Below are 11024 nucleotides of genomic sequence, written 5' to 3'. Positions count from 1 at the left end.
TATCTACTTTTTAGTTCTATAACTTTCCATGCATTTTTCTTTTTCTTTTTCAAGACCTTTTTTCCACTCTCTGATTTTCTGGAACAAGATCCTTCTGTCTCTTGGTATGCATGACTGATGTTTAATTTTCTTCTTCGGTATATATTTATCCACTATTTTCTCTAATATTTTATATAATATCTCCGTATTTTACCCTTAGTCATCACTTACGAAAATGTTATCCCAATCTTTGTTTAATTCTTCATTATTTCTGACCATTTTTATATTTTTACTGTAGAAGTTGTATTTTCCATATCCTTCCCACTTTTTTCATTTCTTGCTTATCTCTGTTTTCACTTGGCTTTGGAATGAACTGTTAATTCTATGACATTATGGTCTGAAATACTCGCATTATAAACTATTATTTCTTTAACATAATTCATCTCGTTCACAATACTAGGTCTAAAGTATTTTTCCTTTCTTGTTGGCAGTGATTTATTTGTTGAATGTTGTATTCTAGTAGCATATCTAATAGCTTTTCGAATTGCCTCTTATCTTCTGCACTACTATTACTCTCTTTTTATATGTATAAGTACAACCACAATCTCCTATTCGTTCTTTCCATTCTACGAAAGGGAAGTTTAAAGTCTCCCAGATAGGAGAATAGTCCAGTCCTTGTGATTTCTACATATATCATCCAATTTTTCAATTATTAAGTCAAACTCTTTAGTATTAGGAGGTCTATATATTACTATGAGAGAGAGAGAGAGAGAGAGAGAGAGAGAGAGAGAGAGAGATGAATAATCACAGTGCGTCATGATCAGTTGCTGCTGCGGTTGGAGGTTGAAACCAACGTTCCCTGGAAGCTTGAATTTCAAGTCATTGGCCTCTTTTGTGTGCTTTTGTGTGAATAAGTTTCATCTACCGAAATAATAATAATATTAATAATTTGTGCTGAAAGAACACCTTCATTAATACAGGTTTCATATTCAAAATAATGGCTATTTCAGCCGCGTTTATTTTGTATAGAAGTTTCTCTATTTTTCTCATTACAGAAGAAAAGCCAGTAATAAGAAGAATAGAGAAACTGCTATACAAAATAAATGCGACTGGAATAGCCATTATTCTCAATAATAATAATAATAATAATAATAATAATAATAATAATAATAATAATAATAATAATAATAATACTGGTGTAGCGCAGGCTTATCACGACGTTTCGACCTTCTCGTAGTTCATCATCTTGGCTTGTCAGCGGTAGAAGTGAGGTGATGGTGGTGTCTGCATAATAATGATAATGATAATAATAATAATGATAATAATACTGAAATATGGATTACACAAATTCGAGAGGTTTGTTAAGACAAAACAGAACGATGTGCTGGAAGAATATTTTAGTTAAAATTTTCTCGCAATAAAAAATATTGGTCTCTTTATACAGGAGGATTCGTAGAAATGTTTATCATCTATTTTTCTTGACAAGAGACACAAATATCTACCAAACAAAACAGTCAGTTTTAAGTTCTGCTTTTCCCTGGATAAAACGGCAGAAGTTGATTCCAATAACGAATGCAATTGTCAAGAAGAATGTTTATTCTAAGAATGACAACCATTTTCATATTTCGCTGTTCGTGGGATGCGGTTGATTTTCAGACGAATTTGGAAGCTGCTTATTATGGCTGGAATCGAGGGTAATGCAACTTAACTGAATTAGAAAAAATGGAAGGAAATTAGCAATGTATCAAGTGAAAAAATTTTGTAACATTTAAATGTGATGTTTAAATGGAAAACGATGAAGATGTTCAATTTTTTAAAAGACTGAATTAGAGAAAATTAAATTGAATTAACAATGTATCAAATGATAATTTTTGTGATATTTAAATGCGATATATAAATGGAAACCGATGAAGTTGTTTAATTTTTTAAAAGGCTGAATTAGAGAAAATGGAAGCAAATTAGCAGTGTATAAAGGGATAAAATTTTTTTATATTTAAATGTAATATTTAAATGGGAAAGGATGAAGTTGCTTAATTTTTAGAAGACTAAATTAAAGAAAATTAAATTGAATTAGCAATGTCTCAAATGAAAAATCTTTTGTGATATTTAAATGTGACATTTAAATGGGGAACGGTGAATTTGTTTAATTTTTTAAAAGTCTTAATGGTGTTTTGGATCCGGTATAATGTCAGATCGAAATTCAGCATAATGTAGTGAAACTTACACTGCAAAATGATTATATTCTGCAGCTTTGCAAGATAATTTGATAAACAGAACCTAAAGCCCTAAAACATAAAACTCTGACCGATACAGATTCAATGATTTCCAAGAAAACGTTTCAGATGCATTTCCAATTTACAAAATCCGACTGAGCGACTGGCTTGACATTCCCAGAACGAAACGAAATAATGTACCGGAATGAAACCAGATAACTTACGCAACGGAACACGACCATCGCTCGAGACTGGCGACAAGGGCCAGATATGCCCCGACTTCAACACAATTATGATCATCTGAGTGAACTTCTGCGAGGGCGTATTAACTCGCCCTTGAGGGTTTATTACGGAATCAATAAGGCCGGGACTAATTACCACTGGCGAGGCGGAGTGGATATAAACACGAGGCAAGACAGGTAAAGAGAGAGAAAGAGAGAGAGAGATTCTTTCACAATAAAGAGAGAATGAGAGATATTTCACAATATAGGCAGTGCATGAGAGAGAGAGAGAGAGAGAGAGAGAGAGAGAGAGATAGATAGTAGAGAGAGAGAGAGAGAGAGAGAGATAGATAGATAGAGAGAGAGAGAGAGAGAGAGAGAGAGAGAGAGAGAGAGAGAGAGAGAGAGAGAGTATTTCGCAATAAATAGACAGCGCATGAGGTAGAGAGAGTGAGAGAGAGATTCTTTGACAATAAAGAGAGAGAGAGAGAATGAGAGACATTTCACATTAAATAGACTGCATGAGATAGAGAGAGTGAGAGAGAGATTTTTTGACAATAGAGAGAGAGAGAGAGAGAGAGAGAGAGAGAGAGAGAGAGAGGGTGAGTATTTCACATTAACATACGGTACATGTGAGAGAGAGAGAGTGAGAGAGACTATTTCACAATAAAGGTAGAGAAAGAGAGAGAGAGAGAGAGAGAGAGAGAGAGAGAGAGAGAGAGAGAGAGAGAAATAAGGTGGGTTAGGAACTAATTCACAACATACGTTATGCAGTACATGTGAGAGAGAGATAGAGGGAGGGGGAGACTATTCCGCAATAAATAGACAGTGCATGAGAGAGAGAGAGAGAGAGAGAGAGAGAGAGAGAGAGAGAGAGTATTTCACAAATAAAGTGACAGTGCCCGATACCTTTCCATTGAGGCACTCGTATACCCCCTACACTACGATGCTTTCGCCTTCCTGAGAAAGCGCCCATAGAAAGTCCGAGTTTATTTTACAAGATGAATAATATTGAACTAATTGTTTATGTAAACACGCGCGCACAAACACGCAGAATGCTTGCTCCATTCCAGGGGCCTTGAATACTTCCAGGAGAAAGTAAATAATGAAAGTATTCAACTTTCCAAAAAGTCTCACTCTGGAGAATGGAATAAATAACCACTGGGCCTCTTTCGCCCATCCTAAAGTGGACCTTACAGACCTTACAGACCTTACATCGTGTTCGGGTTGCCCCAAGTCCCTCAGTGTGAGGCACCTCTAATGTCTACCAGAGAGTTGCTAGTACATCTTCCGGTATATTTTGGATCTTCCAATCTTGGATGGTCTGGGATGCAGCTTAGATATTTGTCGAGCTTATTCTTAAACACATCTACGCTCACTCCTGATATATTATTCCTCAGATGAGCTGGCAACGCATTGAATAGACGCTGCATTATCGATGCTGGTGCGTAGTGGATTAATGTCCTTTGTGCTTTCCTTATTTTTCCTGGTATAGTTTTGGGCACTATTAATCTACCTCTGCTTGCTCTTTCTGATATTTTTAGCTCCATGATGTTTTTGGCTATTCCTTCTATTTGTTTCCATGCCTGAATTATCATGTAGCGTTCTCTTCTCCTTTCTAAACTATATAATTTTAAGGATTGTAGTCTTTCCCAGTAGTCAAGGTCCTTAACTTCTTCTATTCTAGCTGTAAAGAACCTTTGTACACTCTCTGTTAGTACAATATCCTTTTGATAGTGTGGGTAACATATCATATTGCAATATTCAAGTGGACTACGAACATATGTTTTATAAAGCATAATCATGTGTTCAACTTTTCTTGTTTTGAAGTGCCTTAACAACATTCCCTTTTTTGCTTTACATTTTGCCAATAGAATTGCTATTTGATCATTGCAGAATATGTTCCTATTCATCATCACACCAAGGTCTTTAACCGCTTCCTTATTTGTGATTGTCTCATTATTAGGTCCCCTATATGCATATAGCTTTCCTTCTCTGTCTCCATAATTTATTGATTCAAATTTATCAGAGTTAAATACCATCTTATTTACCTCTGCCCGATCATATACTTTGTTAAGGTCTCTTTGTAGCGCGTTCCTATCTTCATCACAAGTAATTTCTCTACTTATTCTTATGTCATCGGCGAAACTACTCACTACAGAGTTCTTAACATTACTGTCTATGTCTGCAATCATAATAATAAACAGTAATGCGGCTAACACCGTACATTGTGGCACAGGCCGGATATTACCTTAGCTTCATCCGATTTCTCATTGTTTGCAATAAGTATCTGTTTTCTGTTGTGTAAAGATTCTTTTAACCATCTTCCTACTTTATCCACTATATTATGTTTTCTCTTTTTCTTCGCTAATATATTATGGTCTACCTTGTCAAAAGCTTTTGTAATGTCTAGATAAACCACATCTGTTTCATTTCCGCTTTTCATATTTTTGTATATGTTCTCACGGTGGACTAACAGTTGGGTTTGTGTACTTTTTCCGGGTACGAAACCATGTTGTCCTATATTAAACAAATTATTTTGTATTAAATGTTTCATAATATTTTTCTTCATTACCATTTCATACACTTTCATAATATGTGATGTTAGACTCACAGGCCTATAATTACTTGCCTCTAGTCTTGATCCACTTTTGAAAGTAGGGGTAATATATGCTAATTTGTGCTCATCATAAATCTTGCCTGTATCTAACACTTTGTCTTAATAATATTGCAAGTGGCTTTGCGATAGAATGAACTACTTTAGTACTAGTATCGAGAGAAAGTCCATTTTTACCTTATAAGTTCGAGGGTCCTTTTTCAGTGTTAGAGGAGAGGGGAATATATATCTTAGAATTAACCAAGCCACTGTCGTCAGAATCATTGTTTGTATAACGAATCAATGTAAATATTAGGCATAAGGTAGGAAACAGCGAGACTTATGTCCTTTTTGTTCACAAGACAGAGAGTTGCTGATAGCGCTTTCTGTACTGACTCACTAAACATTTAATTTTTCTTATAAGGGCATAAGCGTCTTACGAATCGTAATGATTTATTGATAGTTTTTATAAAGCGTTGTTCAGCTCTCTTGGTATTGGTCTCCATCTAATACATATACATACATATATATATATATATATATATATATATATATATATATATATATATATATATATATATATATATATATATATAATATATGCACAAACAAACACATTCACAAAATGAGACTGGAAACAAAATTCTGCATTTTTCGCCAAACTGTACATTCTTCTACATAAGAAAATATTCCAAGAGGAGGAAAAGCTGTTGGAAGCTCCGTGAGTGACTCCAAAAAAATGAATAAATAAAAGTAAAAAAAAAATTTGATATGTATGTGACGTCTAAAACGAAATAAAAAGATTCTCGCCGGCGATTGGCTTCCTTGGGAATGCAAAGGTTGAGAGAGAGAGAGAGAGAGAGAGAGAGAGAGAGAGAGAGAAGAGAGAGAGAGAGAGAGAGAGAGAGATTCGTTGGTTTTTTATATTATCTTAGACGGACGGGAAAATGAGCGGTTTGTTTTTTTATTTTTCAAATCTCAGTAAAATATATTCATACTACGTATATTTAGATCTGTCTAATGACATCTATCTATCTACCTGTCATATACATATAAATATATCTATATCTATATATATATATATATATATATATATATATATATATATATATATATATATATATATATATAGCATTAGATAAGGAAGGCCTCATGGAATGGAATGGAATATGTGATTTTGGCACAAAGCCAAGTACTGGGACCCATAGAGTCATTCAGCGCTATAGTGATAATGAATAGAAGTGGAAATAGAAATAATGAGTTCAATGGGAATCTTATAAATAATGAGTTTAAAATGGATACGCTGATGATCAATGTTTAAAAAGATAAAAATCTAGGATTAAATTTGTCTGATGGATTAAAAGTTACCATTTATGAAAAAAGAAATCAAAAATTTAAAAATTCAAAATTCTAATTATATCTATTAAAATTACAACTTACTAGATATTTTTATAAAATCCGAATGCCTTTAAAAACTCATAAAAAGGCCAACATCGATGTTGTCTCCTAAAATTTCAGATACAGTTTTACCATCTAGATGGCACATCCGCCTCTCATTTACATACCTATCACAGTGAACACACACTGGAGGCTTCATGGGAGTTCCCTGCAGGCTTCGTTAGAAGCCGCATTTCCTTGCTAAAATTCATAAACACGGCGTTATTCCATTTTCTCGTTTAATGACCGAATTACTTGCGATTTCACCGATGAATCACCTTCAATCTGGATTTCTTTGACGTGAATTGGAGACGAAATGAAATATTCATTGTTCTGAGTTAAATTCGGGGTTCTGAGAATACCACAGGGGTTTGTCTGGTCGTTGTTGATGGAAATGATGACAGGGGAATGCGATCGGAATTCAGCTAATGGAGAACCAGTTGTTCGCTTTTGAAAAATGGTTTAAATGGAAGTAGAATTTGACACGGTGAGTTAGCATGCAAGTACACACACACACATATTATATACATATATGTACATATATATGTAAAAGGAGGAGTTTACAGATTCATCATATTTAACTTCCATGGAGACAGAGTCCGAGCGACAACCTAGAGAAAGCTGATAAATCTTTTCTGGGATGGTGTGACACTAAGATACTTACTTAAGCAGGTCAATGTTTGTTCTGTGGGTATGTGAGTTCGTTAGGGCTTGTTCAAGGTGCCTTTGAAAACTGGCTGTGACCAGTTATTTGGGGCGTTGACGAAGAGTGTGAATTCATGTGTATGTGTACGAACTATGTCCATTCTTAATGGCATGGTTTAACCAAGAACTAGGGAGACAGCTATGGGAGAAAAGGCAGAATGCTGGGATAGCTCTGCAAAAGTTATTGGGATAGTAATTGCTTCATAGCAAAGAAAGATAAACGGAAAGGAGAACGCATTTTTGAGAAGTTCGGCAGTAAAGGAGGTTTTCGCACCCGTGTTTGGAGGCGTCTTTTCCTCGCGCTGTTCTGGAATCGTCGGGCGTGTTGGTGGAGCCAAAAACGCGCCGTCGTTACGTGAGAAATGCCGCAATTTCTGATGCAATACCTCGTCTAGATCATCTAAGAAGTGTCTAGAAATCCCATGGAGTCGGTGACGTCGCCGTAGGCTCCGCCCCCCAGAGTGCCATATAAACATGACTAACAAACTTTGGAGAGCAGTGATCGTAAGAGGAAAGAGATCGTAAAAGAGAGAGGATCACCAGTTAGTAAGAGCCACCGATCAGATTATCAGTGAGAGATCAGCAGCAGTGATCGTCAGAGAGAGACTAGAGATGAAGGAACCGACGAAGTATCAATCAAAAAGAAGAGTTGTTCGAGAGTTGGTTGGATATTGGTCTAGTCGTCTTCAGGTGTGGACGGCCAAGTTGTCTCTACGTTGAGCAGACTTCGGAGAAGAAAAGGGGAGAGTTCCTGCCTTACGAATAGACTAGTTTCTGCAATACGGAGTCAAGAGGACGTCTGCAATTGCCGCTCTACTTTTATGAAGCCACCTCTTCGAAGTGCCCAAACTGATTGGCAAGTATTCGAATTGCCTCAATGTTTCCCCCAGTTCATGCAGTGTAAGATTCTATCTGTTTATGTAAATAGAGAATACCATTCTGCATTTACCTTTGTTAGTGAGCTTGTAAATAACCTTTGTAGTGTTAGTGTTCTGCATTTACCTTGTTAGTGAGCTTGTAAATAAACCTTTGTAGTGTTAGTGTTTTCTTTCTATATTCGTATCCCCAGTTTCAACTGTTTGTGTTGATATATTTTTTTTTTATTTCATATCGAACCTGAAGCGGACCTATCTAAGAGTCCGTAACATTGTGGTGGCGACCTTCCCTAGGCTATCAACACTTTAACAGGTTGAAAACAGGGAGGATATAGAAAGAATCAGAATGAGTGAGATGGTGAAGAGTTACTGAGTCGGGTAAGCTACTAGGTCTAGAGGGAATGATCTCCGTGAGTATGTTGAAAGGAAAGAAAGAGAAAAGTATGAGAGAGATGAAAGAGCAGCTGAGAGAGAAGTGAGGAAAAATGCAGCGAGAGAGAGAAATGTGATAATTACGATATCATGAAAGAAACCATTCTTAGCGCATATAGGTTAGTAACTGGAGGCGTACATAAGAAAGTTTAGAAATTTGAGAAGGATGAAAATATTACGTATGTAGAATACGGTAAGAAGTTAGAAAGGCTGTTTTTTGATTGGTTAACTTCTGCTAAGGTTGAGGATTTTGACGGTTTGAAGAACTTAGTGTTGTTAGAAAACTTCAAAGATAATGTATCCCCTGAGATTAAACTTATATAGAGGATAGGCGAGAAGTATCTTTTGCAGGAGCAACTAGGCTAGCTGACGAATATAGTCTAACTCATAATTTGAGTGTTAGTAAGAAACGAAATGACCCTTCGTCTGGTAGAGTACAAAGCAGTAAATGTTTCAGTCCTAGTAATAGCAATGCGAGTAAAGTGACTATTCCTGTTATACATGCGGCAAACCTGGTCATACGTCTAAGGTTTTGTAAGAGTAGAATGGCATAATAGTGGCTCAGAATTAACTTGTTTCCGATGTAATGGGAAAGGGCATTTAGCGAGGAATTGTGCAGTAGAAGGAAGGACGGTAAGAAACCAGTGTCTTTAGTTAACCTTTCGTCAAGTAGGAATGATGTGATGAGAGAAACTAGGAAAGTTTTTGGTGAATTTCTGTCGGAAGGCGTAGTTTCCTCTCTTGGAAGAGTAGATTCGAGAGAAGTGGTCCTGCTTCGAGACACAGGGGCCGCCTGTATCACTGATTAGGGAAGAGTGTGTGCCGAACAGGGCAGAAGTCAATATGAGAAAGTTATGTTAGGTGGATTTCCTAACAGTTGTGTTCTTTGTCCTTTGTCAAAGTTGAAATTAGAAAGTCAGGTAGTGTCAGGAGAAGTAAAACTTGCAGTTGTGGGCAGTTTGCCCGTTGAAGGTGTTGACATTATTGTCGGTAACGACTTAGCTTTATCCAAGAATGTGAATCCTGTTGTGAGGAATATTCAGTGCCTGAAATGGTAGTAACTAGGTCGGGTTTAGATACAGATTTAGACTACGGTCATAATTTGTTCGTGGTTCGAACGAGTGTAAGTTCATGGATTCGAACGAGTGTAAGTTCGTGGATTCGAACGAGAGTGAGTTCGTGGATTCGAACGAGTGTGATAGGGGTAGCGAGGTTGATTTTGGCATGAGTGTGGCTGAGAGACCTAACTCTATCGTTGACAGTGAAATCCAAACGGGAGGCATAGCTGTCGAGAGTAACGTATAAATGTACCAGTATCTAGTACTAGTTGCGGTTGATGAATTAGGCTCTAACATTTTGGATAAGAATGAGCTAGTCAAGTTACAGAAAGAGGATGAGACTCTAACCCGAATTTTGAATGTGAGGTGGATGATGATCTCGATTATGTGTGTAAGGAAACTTTTGTGTAAAGGACGAAGTTTTGGGTCATGTTTGTCCTAAGTCAGGTAGTGAAGGGGGAATCACAGAAAATTTGTAGTTTCGAGGAAGCTTTATGAATTAATTTTGAAGTTAGCACACAATGAGCAAGGACATTTGGGAGTAAATAAACTTTCAAGTGTATTAGTAGGGCGTACTTATGGCCTAAGATGAAAAATGATGTGTTTTAAGAGGTTTGCTTTAAGCTGTCCTGAATATTAAATTAGCCGGGAAACCGATTCAAGTAATTCCAGAGTTCCAGTTGTGTAATATTCCTTCAGTAGGCGAATCTTTTGATAATGCATTTATAAATATGTTCGGAACTTTGCCTAGAAGTAAGGGTAGAGATGATTGCATAACTAATCTTGAGTATTATAAAAACAATCTAAGAGATGTTTGGCAGTTAGCGGAGGAGAACGGAAGCGCTTGGCACTTAGCGAAAGAAAACGCGAAAGGAAGTCAAGGGGAACTTAAAGGGAAACATAATCTAAGAGCAAACAAAAGAAGTTTGTGTGTAAGAGATAAAGTTTTAGTACTAGTCTCGAGAGAAAGTCCCTTTTTTACCTTATAAGTTGAAGTCCTTTTTTCAGTTTTAGAGAAGAGGTGAAAAATACTATAGAATTAATGTAGTGAGGGTAGAGCAAAAGGCAATGAATGTAAATTTGCTTCAGACTTATAATGAACGCCCTGTGCCGTGGCCTCCGCCCATGTAACAGTGTTACTGAGTAAGATTAGTTTTGAGAAAAACACAAGAGGTGTTTTAGTATTTATAAGTTTTAATCAGAGTTCAGAAAACGGAAAAAGTAAGAGAGAAGGATAATGTTATAGTTAGTAGCCTCTCTAGAGATTTCTCAGAATGAAAGTAGCCAATAATAACCCGTTTTCTGTTATCGCATGAGTGAGTGTGTGTGAAGAAGCGTGTGTGTTTGACTGGATTAAAGCTTTATGCAGAATTGTTCCCTGCTGTTTAATTCTTGTTCCTCTTTAGGAAAAAATAAAATCATTGATTTCATTTTTTTCTCTTTTGGGGGGGCGTGATGGTAATTGTTTCATAGCAAAGAAAGATAAAGGAAAGGAGAACGCATTTTCG

Source organism: Macrobrachium nipponense, chromosome 13, assembly GCF_015104395.2.
Source record: "Macrobrachium nipponense isolate FS-2020 chromosome 13, ASM1510439v2, whole genome shotgun sequence".
Taxonomy (NCBI): Eukaryota; Metazoa; Arthropoda; class Malacostraca; order Decapoda; family Palaemonidae; genus Macrobrachium; species Macrobrachium nipponense.
The sequence above is the reverse complement of the archived record's forward strand: the minus strand, read 5'-3'. Positions refer to the sequence as shown.